Source organism: Neophocaena asiaeorientalis, unplaced genomic scaffold, assembly GCF_003031525.2.
Source record: "Neophocaena asiaeorientalis asiaeorientalis breed wild unplaced genomic scaffold, Neophocaena_asiaeorientalis_V1.1 scaffold606, whole genome shotgun sequence".
In the NCBI taxonomy this organism is placed as follows: Eukaryota; Metazoa; Chordata; class Mammalia; order Artiodactyla; family Phocoenidae; genus Neophocaena; species Neophocaena asiaeorientalis.
In genome coordinates, this window is record NW_020173687.1 from 10233284 (window position 1) to 10256525 (window position 23242).

The 23242-nt window shown below is 47.4% G+C and overlaps 1 long non-coding RNA gene across 1 annotated transcript in view; it reads right to left on the bottom strand.

Annotated features, from left to right (window-relative positions):
- Positions 1 to 23242, bottom strand: part of LOC112402960 (uncharacterized) — a 179010-nt gene that overhangs the window by 29142 nt on the left and 126626 nt on the right. Inside the window, exon 4 of the long non-coding RNA XR_003003794.1 lies at positions 14889 to 15061. This is a non-coding gene — a long non-coding RNA (uncharacterized LOC112402960). The remainder of the gene's footprint in view (positions 1 to 14888; positions 15062 to 23242) is intronic.

The following is a 23242-nucleotide window of genomic DNA, read 5'->3' on the forward strand; positions in this document are numbered from 1 at the left end:
AAAAAAAAAAAAAAAAAAAAAAAAAAAAAAAAAAAAAAGCCCCATCTGGTGACTTCAGCTTATATCTCACTGGCTACCTACACTATAAGCAGGGCTGGGATTGGGGTCCTTTAGCTATAGACACAATGCCACACTAAATAAAACTGAGGTTCTGTTAGTGAAGAAGGGAAAAATACATAGTGAGTAGGCAACTAAGAGTCTACCTCGTGTACTTTACATTATTAGTACAAATAAACAAGGGGAGGCCTGTTTATTTATACTATTAACCAGAAGTCCCACGTATAAGAAGAACGGATTGCTTGCATTGAAGTGGGGAGGGGTGGGTGCCCTCAGCTCCCTCCGTGCCCCTCCCTGTGACTTTGAATTAACTGGAGAGGTCCCCGGGAGGAATGCACAGTGTGAAAACTCCCTCTAAACCTTGGTTTTTTCACTTCTCTGCACCTCTGTTTCAACACTTGGACAATGGGAATGATAAAGGCGCAACTCCGTAAGACTGAGATGAGGACTGAATGAGACCGAATCATGTACATCTTGGTCCAATACCCAGCACTCGGTCCACATAATGCTGCTATTCTAACCTGGAGAGAGAGAAAGCAGCCAAGCCTAACTGCTGGGCCTGGGACTTCTCAAAAACTGCTCTCTTGGCTTTTTTTTTTTTTTTAAAAACCAATGTACTGAATCCCACTTGGTTGGCAGGAGGCCACGGGCGAATTTGGGGCAGCACAAAACACAGCAGAGTGCCAGGGTGTACCCCACCGCAGTATTTTTCCACAGACTCTGCCCGGTTGGCCCTGGCTCCCAGCGGGAGCTGTGGTCCCCGCAGAACAGCGCGTCCTAGGCAGACCGAGCGGTGCTGCCCCGCAGTGACTCATGCCTGTCTGTGGGGAGCCAGCGCCAAAGCTGGCACGCCCCACTGCCAAGTGGGCCTCGGCTGGTCCTGCTTTCCCCTGGGGCTGGAGCTGCCCCAAGCTTCCTTGCTGATCCTCAGAACCTTGGGCCCAACCCGGATTCCACCCTGATGGGTCATTTATGGCCTGTGCTCAATCCAGGGCCTGAAGCATGAACACTTAACTTCCCACAACACGGATTCAACAGACCCCAATTCAGACAAAGAGCACCACGAAGTGTAGTGATTCCTCAGGGGAACAGACACAGCTCCCTCATCTTCCCTCCCCACCCAAACTCCAGCTGTTATTAAGACCACAGATTTGAGGACCTGGGTTTGATTGCTGGCTTTGTCACGACTTGATTGTGTGGTCTGAAGTAAGTAATATAACCTCCGGGGGCCTCAGCTTCTTCATCTGGCAAATGGGGATCATCCCATTTGGTGAGGATCGAAGGAAGCAATGCATGGGAAGGGTCATGCCTGGCGCTGAGACATACCCAAGGTCACAAGTCACTATCATCTCAGCACAGAGCTTCCCATGCCTCACAGTCAGGCCCCTTATCATCTCTCTGACCTCATCTTTACCATCTTCCCTGCTTCACCTGGTCCAGCCACATCAGCCTCTTTGCTGATCCTCTGACACACTCAAGCTCCGGCCTCAGGGCCTTTGCACCTGCTGATCCCTCTGCCTGGAAGACTTTTCCACACAGTTAAATCCTTCAACTCCTTTCAGTCCTCAATCAACCACCACCTTCATAGTGAGGCCTTCCTTGCCTACCTTATCTAAAAGTGCAATTCCCTCCACCCCACCAGTCCCATTCCCTGCTTTATTTTTCTCCATAGCACTTAACCTTAATCTGCCATTATTTGGGGGCATCGTCTGTCTCTCTCTATGTATTAGTTATCTATTGCTGCATAACAAACTACTCCCAAACTTAATGGCTTAAAACAACAAATACTGATTATCTTAAGAGTTTTCGTGGGTCAGGAACGTGGGAGCAGCTTAGCTGGGTGGTTCTGGCCCAGGGTCTCTCCTAAGGTTGCAATCAAGATGTCGCTGGGGCCGTGGTTTAATTCAGAGGCTTGACTGGGGCAGAGGGTCTGTTTCCAAGATGGCTCCCTCACATGGCTGTGGGTGGGAGGCCTCAGTTCATCACCCTGTGGACCCTGCCACACCGGGCTGCTTCAGCATCCTCACAGCATGGCAGCTGGGTTCCCTCAGAGGGAGGGATTCAGGAGAGAACATGATGGAAGGCACCATGTCTTTACGAGCTTACCTCAGAAGTCACCTCCATCACCCCTTTATATTTGTGTGTGTGTGTGTGTGTGTGTGTGTGTGTGTGTGTGTGTGTGTGTGTGACATCAGTCATCCCTATGCAGGATGGAAGGGGACCACGTAAGGGTGTGAACACCGGAAGGCAAGAAGCACTGGGGCCATCCTGGAGGCTGGCTACCACAGCTTGGAAGCATGTAAATATCACGAGAGCAGGACCATATCTGTTTTGTTCACTGCTGTGTCTTCAGTTTCTAGAACAATGATTGGCACATAATACATTCTTAATCCATTTTGTTGGATGATTGACTGGATGAATGGGACCAGGTGGAACTCAGCCAAAGCAGAACATACAGACTCCTCTGAGGAGAGGTGGAGCTTGGCTCTCCAACAAGTCCTTTCCCTGGGCAGCCTGTGAAGGACTCCAACCATTCGCTACAACTTTGGAATCATGGGGAAATAAAAGAAAAAGCAACAGCTTCTGAACACAAAGCTACTCTCTCATAGTACTCCCACAGTGTTCCAATAGGCAGGAGAGACATGAGGCTGTGTTGTAAAGGGCGCTGGGTTAGACGTTAGAAGGTCAGGCATCAAGTCCTGGCTCAGACATTTAATTGATAAACTACCGAAGTTTAGTTTGTTATTTCTAAATGGGAGTAACCACATCTATTCTGCCTAGTACCCAGGGATATAGTTCATTTATTCATTCATGCTCATCACTTAATCATCACCCTGGACTTCATGGATCCACAGTTTAGTGAGAGACTCAGATGGGTTGGTACCTTCTGAAAACAGCACCACACACTGTTATGTGCCTTGATAAATTCAGCACCTACTACAGTAGATTGTGCTAAATTTTGTGTACATCATCTGTATGCAGTAGATATTTTTAATCCCCATTTTACAAGTGAAGCAATGCAGTTTCAGAGAGATTAAGTAACTTGTTCTAAGTCATACAGCTAGTAATTCTAAAAAACAGAATCTAGGTTTTCTGACCTCCACGCCTTTCCTATGACACAAGAACTTCTTCATAAATGTTTTAAATGTCTACATTTAAAACTGACAGTTGGGAGTGACATTTCTAATAAAAGCCCCAATCAATTCACTCACCGCCATTTACTTTTTGATGTAATAACTGTGGTGGATTCGGATTGTGTCAACTCAGCGAAGTTGGAATTCCCAGAATTCCTTGCTCTGCATAGTTTCTGGTTAGCATGGGCCACAGGAGACATTTGAGGCAAGATCTGGAAGGTAAAAGTGGAGAAGCAGATCTACAGTTTTTACGCCTGGAGGGTGGGCGCCGTGGGCGCTGTTGTGGCTGCTCCTCTGTGGGCTGACCTGGGTGGCCTGGGGCGGCAGCAAGCCCGCAGCCTCCAGCGCCTGGGCATCTTCTTTCAGCTTCTCCAAATCCTGGGCAGGTGCCTGTTTGGTTCCGTGATGAAGACCGCCTCCTGCGGCGGGTCACTTGGGTGGGGCGACTGGTCTGTCCCTGCGGCTCCCTCCTCATCCTCAGCTGCTCTCAGCTCTCATCCACCTTGCTTTTGTGGCGGCCACCTGCTGACACCCAGCCTCACGTTCAAAGAAACAGGCTCGGGCTTCCCTGGTGGCGCAGTGGTTGAGAGTCCACCTGCCGATGCAGGGGACGCGGGTTCGTGCCCCGGTGCGGGAAGATCCCACATGCTGCAAAGCGGCTGGGCCCGTGAGCCATGGCCGCTGAGCCTGCGCGTCCGGAGCCTGTGCTCCGCAACGGGAGAGGCCACAACAGTGAGAGGCCGGCGTACCGCAAGAAAAAGAAAAAGAAACAGGCTCACGTATGCTGTCGAACCAGCGCTCTCACATTTATATAAGGTCAAACTCCCAGGATAAATCCCTCCAGTTGATTTTCTTTCTCTGACCAAACCCTTATCCCATAATCGGAGGCTAATTCTCATTTCATATACTTTAAAATAGAAAAATCTAAGCCTATTTTCACAGCTCCACTGTTTTCAAATACCTATATCCAAAATCTATGAGCGTGTAAGGAACACCTACATGTGCTACACATCACGGTTAAAAGCTCTGCTTGAAATTTTTAAGAAAGACACTCAAGACAACTGGCAGGTCTGTCTGGAGAGGTGCAGAGGGGCTGGACTGCGAGGGGATCCCTTTGCCTGTGACCCAGACTCCTCTCCCAATTCACTAGGTGTTTTTTCCCCGGGGCCCTGGACTTGTCTGTGGCTTTGGGGGCAGGAACACCTCCGAGCTGGCTGCCAGAGCACGCAGACCGGACCATCTAGTGGAAAATCCTGATGCCAACTTGAGCCTGTACTGTAAGCGCGCAGCTAGACTGAAGGGAAGTGGCCACTCGCTGGGAAGTCATGTGTCTTGTCGGACAATGCCAGCGGGTACTATTTGATGCTCATAAACTTTTCCAGACTCTCAGAGCAGAAGATGAGCAACTTCACTTTTACAACCACTAATAGTACATTCCTAAGCTTGTACGTGTGTGCATACATACATGCATGAAAAGGACCAAACTGAGTATAAATCACAGAAGATGAAAGCTGATTTTTCACCTCATCCGTGATTCAGCTTCCGTCAGCCTCAAGGAGAAAATAATCATTAATAAATAACTCCCCATTTATACAAAGAAAGAAATAGCAATTCGAAAATGTGCCGGTGAGCCTCTATTCTATTTAAAGGAGAAAAGGACAATTAGCAAATCCATGGAGGAATGAGATTTCAGTTAACCAAAAGAGGAAAGAACATTTTATGAACGTTTTCGTTTAGTCATGAAATTTAATTAATTAATTAAAATTTATTTATTCTATTTTAAAAGGTGGAAAGACTGACCTCAACTGTTTATCCCAGGGGTCAGCGAACTATGGCCCACGGCTGGCTGGCTGTTTTTATAACTAAAGTTTTATTGAAAGACAACCATGCTCATTCTTTCACTTATTGTCTATGGCTGCTTCCATGTTACCAGAGCAGTGTTCATTGGGTGGAACAGAGCTAAAATGTTTATTATATGATCTTTTAATAAAAGTTTGCTAACCTCTGGTTTATTCTATAATCTTTGCGACCAGTAAGGTACCCAAATACTTCCTGATTGCTTTCATGCTTTCAGTAAATAAATTCAGCTTCATTGGCAGGAAATCTAACACCTCCTCTGGGCTTCTTACTTCCTCACCACTCCCAATGTCCAAGAACTCCGGGATTTACTTGGTTCCAAGGGGCCCAGCCCTGCCTCCAAACAGCTGAACCGGGGAGTCTGAACCATCCACTACATGCATTGATTCTCCTTGCCACTAGGGATCACTGTTGAATATAGGATATATACATCCATCCTGGCTCTCCTAGTGATCAGTCATCGATCCCAGACCAATTGTACTAGGATTGCTGGGGCCTGAAGGGATCCCAGCTTACCTACCTGCCCTGTTGGAAGCAGCCCTCCCCAAAGCTCACTTGGGCTCTCAAACTTTGGCCAGGTGCTCCTGTCCTGCTGATGACTTCCCATGTGGGTTTCTTGTCCTTCTTAGTCAGTGGGTGTTAGGTGGGAGCTTCAGAGTCCACTCGGATGGGCTTTCCTGACTTCAAATCTTGAGGAGCAATGGTTGGGTATCTGAGTCCCTTCATTCCCTAGAGACCCTGGCTCCATGTGCAAAGCAATCCAGTGCCCCCTCACCCCCACCACCAAGAACTAGGTCTTTATGGTGAGAAGCCTGCCTTTGTCAGGTCACAGAAATTCCTTTATAGCCACCCTCAAGCAATGGGTGTCTACTGGTCCCCTGTTGACGTGGACTAAGAAAGACCAATTCTTTCCTGAACAAAGATGGCTTACTGTGAGATGACCTGAGGAGAGGTGTGGGCAGGTTCAGGGACCTTGTTACAAATCACAGGAGGTGATAACCACGAACCCACTCAGCTAAGCCTTTGCTCACACCTGCCAGGCTCTTCCCTGTTTTCGGCAGCTTCTGAGATGATCCCAGTGATCTCCACTTTCTGGCCTTCATGTCCTGGAGGGATCCCCTCCCCTTGAGTAACTGTGTCTAAGCAACAGAATATACCTCAGTGTTGGGGGAAATGTCCCAACTGTGATTAAATCTGACTTCAACCGTGCTGGCAGACTCTCCCTTGCTGGCTGTGATGAAGCAGAGCCAGGGGGGCTTACGTGGCCAACAGCCAGCTCACGTGGAGAGCTTCACTACGGAGAGGGCAATGTGATAAGGAGCCGACAGGGCTACCCCCAGAAGCCAGTGAGGGGCTGAGGCTCTGAATCCTGCCAACAAACACGTGAGGGAGCTTGGATGTAGACCTGTCCCCAGTCGAGCCTTCAGAGGAGACCCCAGCCCTGGCTGACACTGACTGCATCCTTTTGAGATGCTGAAGCAGTGGACCCAGCCGAGCTGTGCCTGGATTCCTGACCCACTGAAACTGCGATCGTTTTAACTGGGTGTTGTTCAAAGCCACTAAGTTTGTGGTCATCTGTTATACAGCATTGATTAACACACCCATCTCCAGACCATACAGGCACCAAACACGTGAAAAGCTGTTAGGCTTTACAACTGTATCTACCTTTTAAGAGTTCTACATTTTTCAGTAAAGAGTGTCATGCAAGTAAAAATATTTCCCAGAAAAATAAAAAGCATGACCTAAACAGTTAAATATTTGGGATTGCCGGACTGTGAATGTCTAAGCAGAGTAACAAATGGCTCAATCTTCCTCCTCGGTCCAGATGCTGAGTGGGGTTATAGATCAAATGTTCGTGTCCCCCCAAAATTCGTATGTTGAAATCCTAACCCCTAGTGCGATGGTATTAAGAGGTGGGGCCTTTGGGAAGTGATTAGGTCAGGAGGGTAGAGCCCTCATGATGGGATTCGTGCCCTTATAAAAGAGGCCCCAGAGAGCTCCCTTCCCCCTTTCATCACAGTGAGAAGACGGCCATCTATGAACCCGGAAGCAGGCCCTCACTAGACACCAAATCTGCCAGTGCCTTGGTCTTGGATTTCCCAGCCTCCAGAACTGTGAGAAGTGAAGTTCTGTTGTCTGTAAGCCACCCCGTCTATGGTGTTTTGTTATAGCAGCCCGAAAGGGCTAAGACAGTCCCTCATGCAACCAAAGCTTTTTTTGTTTTGTTTTGTTCTGTTTGCGGTACGTGGGCCTCTCACTGTCGCGGCCTCTCCCGCTGCAGAGCACAGGCTCCAGACGCGCAGGCTCAGCGGCCATGGTTCACGGGCCCAGCCGCTCTGCGGCATGTGGGATCCTCCCGGACCGGGGCACGAACCCGTGTCCCCTGCATCGGCAGGCGGACTCTCAACCACTTGCGCCACCAGGGAAGCCCACAACCAAAGCTTTTTAAAGCTAACACTTACTGCAGGCATACCATGAGCCAGGCATGGGGCTATATGCATTAGCTGTATTGTTTCATTAGATCCACCCCAAATTGCTTGTAAGGTGGTACTATTAGGTCTAGTTTTCAGATACAGAAACAGACTCAGAGAGGCTGTCTGACTTGCTCAGGCTCACACAGCGAGTGGGGAAGGAGTAAGGCTGGGATTTAAACGTAAGCAGTCAGATTCCAAAGCCTTTCCTCTTCACACGTCTCTCCTGCCACAGGTACATTTCGTAAAATATCACCTCCCCTGAGGGGCAAGACCATGATTCCAGTTTCTTCACGGTACCCCACCCCCCGTCCCCTGCCAGTTTCCCCAACCCAAGGCAAGCACAGCTGTATCTGCCCCTGGTGCCCTGGATTCCAGCTCACGGCGCCACAATTTCTTCTCTGATTGTGCATTACCTGTTCAACACTCATTCACACATTTGTCCTCTCTTTATGGAGCATCTACTATGCCAGGCTTTGTTTCAGGCACGAGGACACGCTAGTGAACAAGACAGACAAAAATCCCCACCTTCATAGAGCTGACGTTTTAGTGGGGGAGACAGACCATCAATAAGTCATCCAATACATGGCATCATGCCAGGTAACTACAAAGGCTCAGGCGGCGGAGAACAGGGTGAGAGGGATGGAATAAAATTATGGGGATGGTATTTTAGATAGAGTGATCACAGAGGGCTTCCTTGAGGTGGTGACAACTGGGCAGAGACCTGAGACCAGCATTTCAGGCAGAGGGCACAGCCTGTGCAAACACCTTGAGGTATGGTGCTGGGAACGAGCCTGAGGAATCTGAGAAACAGCAGGGGGCAGATATCAGGATTGAGGTGTGTAGAAGGCAGGCAGGAGGGTGCTCGGCAGGGCCCACATTATGTAGGGCCATGTGGGAATTAGGATTTTATTCTTTGTTCTTATGTAATGATAGCTCTTTGTCTGGGGGTCTTGCTACTCTCCTCACACCTGGTCAGTGGGAAGGACACGGGTCCCTTTAACCCGGCTCGGGACCCCCCTCTGGCCCGAGGGCAGGCTCTGCTGTCACCCTATAGAGCAGCCACAGAGTGAGACGGCAGACTTGGAGAGATGACAGGAGGTGGTGGAAAAAGTGACTCACTGCCACTCCTGGCAGGGGCCCCTCCCACTGCCATATCTGCTTTCTGTGTAACTGTGGAAAGCCCACACTCCTCCAGGGACGCAGGCCTGCCCCCAGCACAGAGGCCTCATCCTTCCCTTCCCCACACGCTACAAGTCAGGGAAAGCTCACCACCGCCCACCCTTCACCCGGGCCAGGCTTCCCCATGGCGTGAATATTCTAGACCCAGAGCATAAGGCCCCATCAACGCCACACGGACATCGCCCAGATCGCTTCCGTGGCAGCTCTCTCCCGGCTCCTCTTGGCAGGCCACCCCCAGAGCTCCGTGTACTTCGGGCTCTAGAAATGTTTACTTTTGCATCTGCCAGTTCACAAGGCAATTATTGGTAACTGGATCCACGGCCCAGGAAATCTGACTTCATCGGGACACCGAAACCCAGGAAGGGAGACACTTTTGGGCCCTGGGCTGACCACAGACACCGCGGAGGGGAGTTCTGCACCGTGGCATCAGGTGACATCACCGCGGCTTGTGTCCGAGACGTGACGTAAGGGCAACCCCTGAGGACGCCAGACCCAGCATGTCTGTGAGAGGTTCCCCTCCGTCTGCCCACCAAACCCCGGTCGCTTCTATTTCTGGCATCAAGCAAAGATGGACTTGATGGTTGTGGGAAGGAATTAGCTGTGAACGGACTTGCCATAAACAAAGATTGATTTCCAATTCTATGGATTTTTGAGTGGAGGGGGTTTAAGGCGAAAGATTTATAAATTTATAAAATACGACTAACAGGGTTTGGTGGAGCCATCGCTAGCACCCTAGAAGAGCATGTAACCAACGAAACACCAGAAAAATTTCCACACCCCTCTGAGCAAACAGTATTTCAACTCTCTTCACACACACACACAGTTCCTCTGAAACCTTTCCGAAATGCTTTCAGCAGAGCCACAAAAGCTAAGGCACAGATTAGCTAAAAGTCTGAAATCTTCAAGTTTATTTCATGGGCCCTTCCATTTCCTAAGATATGAAATAAATCGGCAAGGATATCGAGGTCCTAACTGGTCCAAAAGGGACAAGAGGGACTAAAGCAGCTTAGAAGTGAAGGCAGCACTGTGCAGCAGGGCAGCGCCCGGGTATGGAACCAGAGCCCTGAGTTCGAATTCTGCCTCAGCCCCTTTCTATTCGGGTCATGCTGGGCAGGTTCCATCTTATTTCCTTCTGGAAAATGGAGATAACAACGTTTAGCTTTTCACGTGTGTTTCGGGGAGGACTGAATAATGCTCTGTGTGTAGATGGATTCAGTAAAGTATAGGGATTGTGACGATTACACATCGGCTCATGCAAAGAAAAGCTTTAATCTGTTCCCACTTCCTCTAACTCATGGCTTAGAGTGTACTGTCCCAACGTCCAGACCCTGGAGACTTTGGGCCTGAGAGGTGGTGTCTGCAGGGACAGCTCTGAACTCCAGAGTCTCAGGCCTGAGTTCAAGTTTCTTACTAGTGGTGTGTCCTGCAGCAATGGCCTCACCTCTCTGAGCCTCAGTTTCTTCATCTGTCACATGGTGGGGATAACTTTCGCTCTGGCCAGTGACTGCTGTGAGGCTCTAACATGCTATTTCTTACTAAAGTGTGAAATCAGGCCTCAGGTGGGTAAGAAAGCCAGTGCAGGAATTTGTCCCAATACGTCCTTGTAGGGGCTCCAGATTGGCCCCCACGACCAGCTCTGACCCCGTGGCAGCGAGTCGGGCTGAGCGATGGCAGCCCTGTGGAGTTGAGCTCAGGTCTCTGCTGACAGAACTACAGGAAAGCTGGCCTTTAGAAGATGCTTCCAAGCCATGACAGCCCATTTGCAAGTCTTATATGAGATGTCAGATATTCCAAGTGGCTTCTATACCCTCCCCTTTCCCCGCCCCCTTGAAGGCTTCAACCTCAGCACTACAGGCATTTGGACCAGATCATCCTTGGCTGGGAGGCTGGCCTGTGCACGGCAGGATGTTTAGCTGCATCCCTGGCCTCCAGCCACTGGATGCCGTCAGCACCTCCTGAATCGTAACAAACAATCCCATAGTTGCCTTTACATTTACAGAACATATGCTCCTGTACATAAATGATACACGTTATTGGTTTTCATGCTTCAAACTTCATATGAATAAACTTTTTATACAAAAACAAAATACTATGCTTTTGTCATTCTAAAATGATGTCTTGAGATTTGTCCATGTTAATAAACGTAGCCGTACTTGGTTTTCACTGTAAATATGGCACAAGGCACTTCTCTGTCCTCCTGTTGATGGACACTTGGATAGCTTCCTACATTTCTCTATTACACGTGTGTACACACAATGCTGAGATGAACATCCTTGAGCGTGGCTCCTGTACATGGAGTGAGTTTTTCCACGGTATGTAGGGGTGGAGCTGGCTTTTCATAGGATATGTGTGTATACAATTTTATTCTCCATAGCAGTTGTATAAGAGTCGTAGAAATTTTAAAGTGAAGAGAGTGTCATGGGCCTTCTGTCCAAAAGTCACAAACTCTCAGCCTGTGGAGCCAGAAAAGTCTGCATAATAGTTGAACAATTAGTGCTAATATTCACAAATGGGAAGATTTCACACAAAATCTAGATTCAAAGCTTTTTGTGAAAAATTGAAAAGGTTGGCAATTTGGGGCCCAGAGGGCTGCAGAGTTGCTTCTTGAGGCATAAAGGAAGAGAAGAAATACCCCTGCTTTTCTCTCCCTCCTGCAGGGCCTCCCATTGGCCAAACCCAGCAGCTATAGGAGCCTGCAGGAGTCAGCCCTGCACTGGGTAACCTCATCCTCTTTCTGTGCCTCTTACACACTGCACGGTAGCCTCTTCTTTTTAAAAAAAATCAATTAATTTATTTATTTTTGCTTGCGTTGGGTCTTCGCTGCTGAGTGCGGGCTTTTCTCTAGTTGCGGCGAGCAGGGGCTACTGTTCGTTGCAGTGTATGGGCTTCTCATTGTGGTGACTTCTCTTGTGGAGCACGGGCTCTAGGTGCACAGGCTTCAGTAGTTGTGGCTTGCGGGCTCTAGAGTGCAGGCTCAGTAGTTGTGGCACACGGGCTTAGTGGCCTGCAGCATGTGGGATCTTCCTGGACCAGGACTTGAACCCGTGTCCCTTGCATTGGCAGGCAGATTCTTAACTACTGCACCACCAGGGAAGCCCCAGCCTCTTCTACTTGATTGCGAGCTTCTTGAGAGTGGGCAGACGTTACTGGTCATCTCTATGCCTATAGGACCAACTTCTCAATGAACTGGTAGCCTTTTCCCAGGACTCTTTCTCTGAGCCACAGGTGGTGGGATCCGCAGCGCTGCCCTATGTTCCCAACCTCTGCGCTGATCTTCTAGAAACCCCAATGCCCCATGCATCTCCTATGCTAACACCATGACCCCGAGGTCAGGGCTGGCACGCTCGTGTCCCCGAGTCCCAAGCGCCAGGCAGATCCCCAGCGCTCAGGGACCCACTCTCAACATTGGCTGAACAAACCTCACTTTCTCCTCCAGCTGCCTGGGGAGGGGGCCATTCTCAACCCGACCACAAAGGGGAAGAATCAGAAGTTCAAAGAGCTTAACCCAAAGTCACACAGTCCCGAAGTGGCAGAAATCGAAACCAAATCCAAAGCCCAAACTCCTCCCATTATTGCCCAAACAGGTGGAAATTCAAAGTCATTTCTTCTGATTTTGGAATGAGCTTCGGTGCATCCTTTGAATGAGGGCTGGGGGCTCGAGAATAACCTCAATCCAAGCTCTGAGGCCAGGTGGTCCAGAATTCAACTTGGGGAGGTGAGAGGTTTCCTCATCCTCATACTCTCCCCTCTACCTGGCCCCAGAATGCCCCCACCCAGAGGACCTCGCTTGTCTGCAGCGGAAGTGGCCTTGCTTCTCCGAGAACTGTTAAGATAACAGATGCTGTGTTATTTCTGCTCGAATCCAGCACCTGGGTTGATATAATTCAGCTACTTGGTGCCTTTTACAGAGTGGGGAGAAGGGCTGGAAGGCAACTTGGCCTGGGCCATTTAGTCATAGAATTCCCCACCTTAGACTTCTGCCATTATCTGTAACTTAGATGAGTCATCATTGAACTTTATTTGAAAAGCATTTACTTTATTAAACATAAAAACTTAAAATCTACCACAATCTTCACATCCCTTGTAGCTTTAAATCTTTCAAAAATTTTAAATGGCTCTTGCTGTCCTCAACCTCTGAGAGGCCCCGGTTAGGCGTCAAAATCAAGATGTTTCCAGAGTTAAACGAAAGCCAGTTTACGCAAGACCCAAGCCCATCACAAGTCAGTTAGGGCACAGACAAGTCTTTGTGACAAGCATACCTAATCAGTTCCATCCCACCCACCTCCGAAAGTCTTGAAAGAGTAAACAAGACATCAAAACAATACGAAACAGAGGCTCTGTGACTTCTTTGGGTCCCAGCCCCTTTGCCTGTCTCATGGCTGCTCTGGGCCTCTCTGCAGGGAAATGTGCAGAGATGCACATGGCATTTCATATCCAATCCCAGGGATTCCCAAACTCCATCCATGGACGACTTTAAGTCCCCCAGAAGCCTCAGACAAGGTTTTTTGAACAAGCAAGTTAAAAATAATAAGGATATGTAATTCAGGATCCATGTGATGGTCCCCCAGTGGTTAATAGTTGGGCTGTAGTCTGTTGGCCCCAAAGCCACTGGCTGGAAGTACAGCCTCTATGTGAGACGGATGTGGGTCCAATTCCTGTCCCTATGATATTGGGCAAATGACAGCATCCTTCAAACAGAAACACGAATGGGACCAACCTCGTAGAGCTGTCAAAAGGATCGAGTTAATGTTTGTAAGGTGCATGGAGGGTATACCCTAAGTGCCCCATAAGTGTTAGCTCTCACCAGCATCACTGGTGCCCTTCCCCTTCCAGGATCTGTGAGCCGAAGGATCCCAACTCCGGCCTCCAGCTCTGGCCCCCTGGGGAGGATGCTGGGCTCACCTCCGCAGAGCCACTAGAGGGAGCACTTGCCTTTCCTAACACGGCCAGACCCCTGACTCCCGGACCCGGAAACTTCCTGCCCAACTGCAGCCCGGGACGGTGGGCGGTGGAAGTTGGGGGGTGCCCCCCTCCTGGCTGTTTCCCCCCACTTTGGACAGGCCTCTAATTTACAACTGAGTACCCTGGCCAGAGAGTTCTTCTCTGCTAGGGTCAAGGGCTGGTCCTCCCTTCCTTCTCTCCCTTAGCATCCTAATTTGTCACAGTGGCTCCACGGGCCCAGCCTGTGTGATAAACCACGGCGGGCTGGGGCCATTTTCCTCACTGGACACTCTGTCTCCCAGCCTGTCTCACAGCTGGGATGCCCGCCTGACTCGGTTCTGGTCACGGGCATAAATGCGGGAGCTCGCTGGGCCTTCTGGAAAAGGCTCTGCTTCCTGTTTGCTTTACCGGCATCCTCTGGGCCTCGGATGCTGGCAGCCGTGGTGGCCACTTTGAGACTGTGAGGTGACCAAGCAGAGAGACGGCCTGGGCCCACCTCCGGACTTCCCATGCCTCCTAGAGAGGCTCTCACACCCATCGGCCCTTCTCACCCTCCCATGGCTGCCCGCTGCTCCCAGGATAAAATCCAAACGGAGGCCACTGGGCCCTTCCCCGACCTGGTCTCCTGACCCTTTCCTTCCTTCCTTCCGTCCTGCCACACCAGCCTTGTTTTCTGTTGCTCTGCGGCGTAAAGTCCATTCCTCCCTCAGGACATTTGCACTTGCTAATCCCTCCGTCTGGAAAATTCTTCACCCAAATTGCCAATGGCTGGCTCTTGTCAGTCAGGCCTCAGCTCAGAGGTTCCCTCCCCAGAGGCAAGTTCCCTGCCCTCCTGCTTCGCCACACGCCTTGTTCAATCTCTTCAGAGCACAAAGCACTGTCTGCAATTGCCTTGTTTGTTTATGTGGCACCTGCTTACTGACCCGCCTCCCCATGAGAACCTGGAGGGCACGGTGTGTGGCACACAGGAGGTCCACAAATCATACTCAACGAGTGAACGAATGTATTTTCCTTTTGCGAGATTTCCTTTGAGTAGGTTTCTGTTCTTTGCAATTATAAAATGCTCGACCGAGATAATTGGCAGCAAAATTAACCCCAAACAAGCCACCAAACAAATGCTGCTCTGGATACAGCAGGCTGAGCGTTCTTCTCTCTCCTTCCCAACCTCTTTCCTTCCCTCCAGCACACACACCATCCCCATCTCCCCCCCGCCCCACTCCCCCGAGACATCATCCGTTTGTCTTACCTTTGATGTCATTCCTGGCACTGACACTCCCTTCCCGGGGAGGAGCCTTCCATTGAATTATGCTGTGAGTAGCAGCATCTCTCCCTCAGATGCCATCGAAATGCATGAATGGCTGGCTGCCCACGTGCCGTCTTAGCTCACAGGTGAACCCTGACTCCCCCAGCCGATGGCTTCTGGAAAAGTAGACAAACAGTGAACTTTTGCAGAGCTGAGACACGTCAAAGGGCATGCTTTTAAAAGGGAAGGCTCACAGAGGAAATGTGAATCATGGCCCCCATCACACAGTTGTGTAAATTCAGGATTTGCTCACTGGGGTTCCTGTGAAAACTCAAGCTAGCCATCACATTCATAAATAGCCCTGAGTAGCCAATGACCGTCTCCCTTCCCTGCACCGTGGCTAAAAGGCCTGGCCCTGCAGTCACACAGACCTGGGTGTGAGAACCGGTACAACCATGAGTCAGCTGTGTGATGTCTGGCCAATCACTTAACTTCTCTGTGCCTGTGTTTCCTCAATCTGAAAGTGGATGTAACAATTGGAGCTACTTGATGGACTCAGAGGGAAGACAGTATGATCGCATGTGCAAGGAGGGCACATCTTGAATGCAATAAATGTTCTGTTTCATGGGGGTCAGAAGAGGCTAGACTGTCAGAGCAGGGGCCTGTGCGGCTGTGTGGAATCTGTGCCCCTAGCTGTTACTACCAGGCATCCGGGCTCCAATGGGCGCCTAAGTCCCTCTCTTACAAGCTTGGCAATTCACTGGTTTACTTTCTGCCCTCAGACCACACGCATGTGTACAGTCAACAGATATCTACTGAGCGCCCTCTAGGGGCAGCCCCAGCTCTGTCAAGTGCAGCAGGACAAAGTAGTTACAAGATCTGAATGCTAGCTAGATCCATCGCTCACAGCTGTGTGACCTTAGGGAGACACTCACCCTTCTCTGTGCCTTTGTTTCTTCACCTTTAAAATGGGGATAATAATAGTACCTATCTCATGGGGGCGTTATAAGGATTGAGTTGCTGTATGCACAGGACTTACAACAATGCTTGGGACACGGTGAGTGCCATCTAAGTATTCCTTATCCATGGCTGTTTGTAAAGCATGCTTGACTTTCCTGAGGGCTACACAGGAAGGCCTTTGAGGAGACCTAAGCTCCTTGAGAGCTGAATCAGCACCACTTAAAATCCACTGAGCACTTTCTCTAGCCACATGCTTTGTATCAAGGGTTGATAAGTTTTTTCTTCAAGGGCTAGATAGTAAATCATTTAAGCTTTGCAGGCCAGAGGCAAAATTGAGGCTACTATGTAGGTACTTACGTAACGGTTTAAAATGTAACCGTTTAAAAATGAGGGTGAATGAAACATTCTTAGGTCGTGGACCTTAGAAAGAGCAACGGGCAGGTGGACAGGGTTGGGCTACCGGCTGTGGTGTTTTGAAGCCTGCTTTTTATCATTCAATCCCTACAACACCACAAAGTGAGCAAGTACTATTATTATTCCCACCTTAAGAGGTGGAAACATTGTCTCAGAGAGGTTGAGTGAGTTTCCCAAGGCCACACAGCTGGCAGATACAAAGGCAGGATCGGAAGCCAGCACTGTGTGACTCCGGAGTCCCCGGGGTTAAACACTATGCCTTTGGTGCTACGTCAGCACCACAGCTGACCTTCCGCCTCCACCATCTGAGACCCATCATCCCAGAAGAGCTGCTTACTTCCTCTCTGAAGGTTCAAAGCAATTCTTATTACTACACAAGGGTAGTGGCTCAGACGAGCACAAAGGTACAAAAGTGAATCACGCTGTATGGACACAGCAGGGTTTTTTTATTTTTTGTTTTTTTTAAGAAGATGTTGGGGGGTAGGAGTTTATTAATTAATTTATTTTTTGCTGTGTTGGGTCTTCGTTTCTGTGCGAGGGCTTTCTCTAGTTGTGGCAAGCGGGGGCCACTCTTCATCGCGGTGCACGGGCCTCTCACTATCACGGCCTCTCTTGTTGCGGAGCACAGGCTCCAGACGCGCAGGCTCAGTAGTTGTAGCTCACGGGCCTAGTTGCTCCGCGGCATGTGGGATCCTCCAAGACCAGGGCTCGAACCCGTGTCCCCTGCGTTAGCAGGCAGACTCTCAACCACTGCGCCACCAGGGAAGTCCCACAGCAGGGTTTTTATCCATTCCCCAGTTGATGGAATTTGGGGCTATGGGCTATCACTTTATTGCTTCTCAGCACCAAACCTCCTCCTCTCTGCCCGGCTCTGTGCCACTGGAGCTGGACTCTGTCAACATTTCTCCTTTGCAGGCTGGCTTGATGCCAGGCTTCATCGGTAGAGGGAACTGGAGGGGCACTGAGATCCACAGTGAGAGAGAAGGACTTCTCATCCTGGTTCCAGGTCTTGTGACGGTTTTGTGGTCTGGATGCCAGCAGATGCACGTGCAGGTCAGTTGCACTCACCCAGCAGCTCTCTGGCCCACACGCCCTGCAGCAAGTTTCCAGACCATCCGGCAGGACGGTCTCACCTGCACCCCCTGGCGGCTGCACGTCCCCTGCGGCAGCTGCACCCTCTCCCCCTGAGAGGTGTGACTCTCTGCCTGTGGGCAGGGGAACGTCTGCTGCCTTCCCTTTTCACGCTCCCTCAGCCCCTACTTGCTGCTTTCTGGACTTGCCATTTCTATATCCTTTAAAACCCTCTTTTACCCCTTCAGTAGTGAACTGCCTTTTCCTAGTTAATGCTCAGATTACTGGTGTTGATGAAAAATGAATCAGTCGCTTTAAGAAAGAAATGAAAAATTTTATCCGAGTCCAATTTGAGGAGTATAACCCGGAAAGAGCATCTCAGAACGCTCCAAGAACTGTTCTGCCCATTAGAAATCAAGGCACAGTTATATAAAGTTTTTGAGACAGAGGGCTGTACATTAAATGACATATTATTGACAGTGGACACCATCAAGGTCTAAGCGTCTTCGTGGCCCCTTACAAGATCAAGACGGAATGTTATCTTTTCAGGAGGTGTCTTGTTGATGCTAGAACACCGCTCTTTATGGCTCAGCAGGTATTTCTGCTGATGGGGGAGGTACGGTCCATGCAGAATGCAGATACACAATGCACCATAGAGGGTAGAGAGAAGAACAAAGGGCAAGGGAAATTCTTTATGTTTAAATTTTTCTTGTCTTGCCATACAACAGGAATTTTGTTTCACACTGGTGTGGCTTCTGTCTCCTGACTGGACCCTGACAATTAGAGGTTGTTTCCATTTGAGGGCTCTTATGGGTAAAGTTATTATAAACATTTGGATACAGGTCTTTGTGAGGATGTATATTTTCATTTCTCTGGGGTAAACACCAAGGAGTTGAACTGCTGGGGCACAGAGTAAGCGTATGTCTAACTCCATAAGAAACCGCCAAGAAGCTTTCCTCCACATCCTTGCCGACACGTGGTAATGTCACTCTCTGTACCCATGAAATACTACCTAGTGCCGAAAAGGAAGGAAATGATGATTCAAGCAACAACACAGATAAATCTCAAAAATGGGTTGAGCCAGGTGCATACCATTACGTTTCTGTTTACACGAAGTTTTAGAATGGGCAACAGTAACCTATAATGACAGAAATCAGACCAGTGGTTGTCTAAGGTGGGGAAGGGGCAGGAGGTTGACTGCAAAGGGGGACTTTTGCATGAGGGACTTTTGAGGTGATGGAAATGTCCTTTATCTTGATCTAGGGGTGGTTGTTACATTTGTCAAAATTCATTTAACTGCACATTACAAATATGCATTTTATTGTATGTTAAATTATATTTCAGTAAAGTAGATCTTTTAAAAAAGGATGTCTCGTTAAGGCGTGGATGCTGGGCAGTGGGCTAGGTTCATCCAGCAGCCAGGTAGAATGGTCCCAGGTGTATTATTCAAATCCATACTTCAAACAGGTGACAATGGGTCACGACCGTTCAGGACTGGACAAAGCATGGCAGCAGGTGAATTCCACATTTCTGATGCATATACTGGAAAGTATGGGGGGTTCTTCATGTCTGAAGAAACTGATACAAGAAAAATGACCTCCTAAGAAGATTCCACTTAAAACTTGGATCGAAATTTCATAGTAAGTAACAACAACAAATGCTATGCTTTATTTTGAAATATGCAATATAAAATTAAGAAAACTGTTTAAAAACCTGTAAAATTTTTAAGTTATAATTAAAGCTATGTGCTAAATTCTTAGAGTGAACAACAGAACAGTATTTTATCTTGGAGTAATTTTCCAGGAGACAAAATTTTTTCCAGCGCAACACAAACAACATCCTTTACTCAAGATTTGATGTTTAAATCATGTTATGAAAAGGGTCATTTCAAGGCTGGATCGATTTTCCCAAAGGCTACTCTTAAACTTTGCCAGTTCTTGTTTGAAGCAGTTAATCCTGTTATTTTCTTCAATTTTTCTCTCCTTTGATTTTTATTTTTTTGAATTTTATTTTACTTTTATACAGCAGGTTCTTATTAGTCATCAATTTTATACACATCAGTGTATACATGTCAATCCCAATCGCCCAATTCATCTCACCACCACCCCACCTCTTTCCCCCCTTGGTGTCCATACACTGGTTCTCTACATCTGTGTCTCAATTTCTGCCCTGCAAACAGGTTCATCTGTACCATTGTTCTAGGTTCCACAGATATGTGTTAATATATGAATTTAGTTTTCTCTTTCTGACTTACTTCACTCTGTATGACAGTCTCTAGATCCATCCACGTCTCAACAAATGACCCAATTTCGTTCCTTTTTATGGCTGAGTAATATTCCATTGTATATATGTACCACATCTTCTTTATCCATTCGTCTGTCAATGGGCATTTAGGTTGCTTCTATGACCTGGCTATTGTAAATAGTGCTGCAATGATCATTGGGGTGCATGTGTCTTTTTGAATTATGGTTTTCTCTGGGTATATGCCCAGTAGTGGGATTCCTGGGTCATATGGTAATTCTATTTTTAGCTTTTTAAGGAACCTCCATACTGTTCTCCATAGTGGCTGTGTCAATTTACATTCCTACCAACAGTGCAAGAGGGTTCCCTTTTCTCCACACCCTCTCCAGCATTTGTTTGTAGATTTTTTGATGATGTCCATTCTAACTGGTGTGAGGTGATACGTCATTGTAGTTTTGATGTGCATTTCTCTAACAGTGATGTTGAGCAGCTTTTCACGTGCTTCTTGGCCACTGTATGTCTTCTTTGGAGAAAGGTCTATTTAGGTCTTCTGCCCATATCTGGATTGGGTTGCTTGTTTTTTTTAATATTAAGCTGCATGAGCTGTTTATATATTTTGGAGATTAATCCTTTGTCCATTGATTCGTTTGCAAATATTTTCTCCCATTCTGAGGGTTATCTTTTCAGCTTGTTTACGGTTTCCTTTGCTGTGCAAAAGCTTTGAAGTTTCATTAGGTCCCATTTGTTTATTTTTGTTTTTATTTCCATTATACTAGGAGGTGGATCAAAAAAGATCTTGCTGTGATTTATGTCAAAGAGTGTTCCTCCTATGTTTTCCTCTAAGAGTTTTATAGTGTCCAGTCTTACATTTAGGTCTCTAATCCATTTTTAGTTTATTTTTTGTATGGTGTTACGGAGTGTTCTGATTTCATTCTTTTACATGTAGCTGTCCAGTTTTCTCAGCACCACTTATTGAAGAGACTGTCTTTTCTCCATTGTATATCCTTGCCTCCTTTGTCATAGATTAATTGACCATAGGTGCATGGGTTTATCTCTGGGCTTTCTATCTTGTTCCATTGATCTATATTTCTCTTTTTGTGCCAGTACCACATTGTCTTGATTACTGTAGCTTTGTAGTATAGTCTGAAGTCAGGGAGTCTGATTCCTCCAGCTCCACTTTTTTCCCTCAAGCCTGCTTTGGCTATTTGGGGTCTTTTGTGTCTCCATACAAATTTTAAGATTTTTTTGTTCTAAGTCTGTAAAAAATGCCATTGGCAATTTGGCAGGGATTGCATTGAATCTGCTTTGGGTAGTACAGTCATTTTCACAATATTGATTCTTCCAATCCAACAACATGGTACATCTCTCCATCTGTTGGTATCATCTTTCACTTCTTTCATCAGTGTCTTATAGTTTTCTGCATACAGATCTTTTGTCTCCCTAGGTAGGTTTATTCCTAGGTATTTTATTCTTTTTGTTGCAATGGTAAACAGGAGTGTTTCCTTAATTTCTCTTTCAGATATTTCATCATTAGTGTATAGGAATGCAAGAGATTCCTGTGCATTAATTTTGTATCCTACAACTTTACCAAATTCATTGATTAGTTCTAGTAGTTTTCTGGTGGCATCTTTAGGATTCTCTATGTATACTATCATGTCATCTGCAAACAGTGACAGTTTTACTTCTTCTTTTCCAATTTGTATTCCTTTTATTTCTTTTTCTTCTCTGATTGCCGTGGCTAGGACTTCCAAAACTATGTTGAACAATAGTGGTGAGAATGGACATCCTTGTGTTGTTTCTGTTCTTAGAGGAAATGCTTTCAGTTTTTCACCATTGAGAATGATGTTTGCTGTGGGTTTGTTGTATATGGCCTTTATTATGTTGAGGTAGGTTCACTCTATGCCCACTTTCTGGAGAGTTTTTATCATAAATGGGTGTTGAATTTTGTCAAAAGCTTTTTCTGCATCTATCAAGATGATCATATGGTTTTTATTCTTCAACTTGTTAATATGGTGTATCACATTGATTGATTTGCGTATATTGAAGAATCCTTGCATCCCTTGTTTTTTAAATATATCAACTCCACCAGATTCTGGCTTGTCAAAGTATTTGGATAGAAATCAAGTAGTTTTCCAACATAACTTTTATCAATTTCATGGAATCCTACTTTTTTTTTTTTTTTTTTTTTTGGTTCAGTTCACGGGCCCAGCCACTCCGCGGCATGTGGGATATTCCCAGACTGGGGCACGAACCCGTGTCCCCTGCATCGGCAGGCGGACTCTCAACCACTGCGCCACCAGGGAAGCCCTGGAATCCTACATTTTTGGCAATATTTCCAGTTTTACTTTGTAATTAATATAGTATTGTCTGGTGCCACATCCAACACTGAGGACAAGCTTGACTAACACATTTGGATAGGGACAGACAGCTGGTATGAAACAAGGAAGAATAGTTAATTAGGAGCCAATTTAAAAATGCTCAGTCCATTTGTGAATATGTGTTATGGTAACTTCTGATTCCCTATACAAATTTATGCAGATGACAAGGACCCTGTGTAGGTGCACAGAGGAACATATATGTGATGGCTGGATCTCCAGCAGTCATTTTGGAGCATGAAGGAAAGGGCCACATTCTAGGGATGGTAAGCAGAAAGTTGGAAGGGACCTGAATTACCAAAGACTGTGGAACTACTACACCATCACTGGAGAACCTACCTCTAGACTTCTTTTCTGTGAGTGAGAAATACATTTCTATGTTTTTTAAGCCCACTGTAATCCTAACTGACCCCAAGTTCAGGCCAAACCCAGCTCCAGGACTCTGGGACTAGAGTATAAAGTTGTGGTTGTCCCCAGTGAGGAGGGTCACCAGGCTACTCATGAGATAATATGGGGCCTGAATGAAGCTTCCTTTAAGCATTCTCACCACTCAAGCAAGACCAGACAAATGAGGGCTCATTGGCTTCCTAGGGGCCAAATGGACTTGCAAGTGAATGCTATTTACCCCCAGACAGTCTTAAAAAGATAATTAAATGTACAGGCCTTCAGGTGAGGTGTGATCTCAAAAACAGGCTGAAGGTTGGCCCTAGCCCACTCCTCATGTTTCCTGCCATGGCCCCTGTAGACTTTTGAGTTTGAGCCCACCCTATTACCATCCCAGACTCAGAGTACAGAGACTGTGTCTGTCTCGTTCATGGTGGATCCCCATTGTCTGGAAGAGTTCCTGGCAGATGTTTGGATCTCAGTGGGTTTTCATTAGATGCCTGAACAAGGGAAGTAGGATGTGAGGCATCCAGGTGGCTGACTTCCCAGATGGTGTTCTGATTAGAAAGAAGGGGTCTATGGTTTGGAGGATATATATACAGAAATATATAGAAGAGAGGCCTCTTAGAAACAATAGGAAGCTAGTCAAGCTATTACACAAGCAAGGAGCCCACACAATCTCTAGTGGGCTCTGCATGAGGCCAAAATAATCATCTAATGACAGGAACAGCACTAACTGATAAGTGCTTTAAAATGCTCTAAAGTGCTGTTATTTCATATAAGTATTTAGTAGGTTCCTACTGTATCCCTCCCCCACCACCAAGTTACATTAGCTTGGGTACAGGGTCCATAGGAGGCCTGCAGCATCACTTCTAATCTTAATGGGCTGCAAAGCCACATGCAACTGACCAC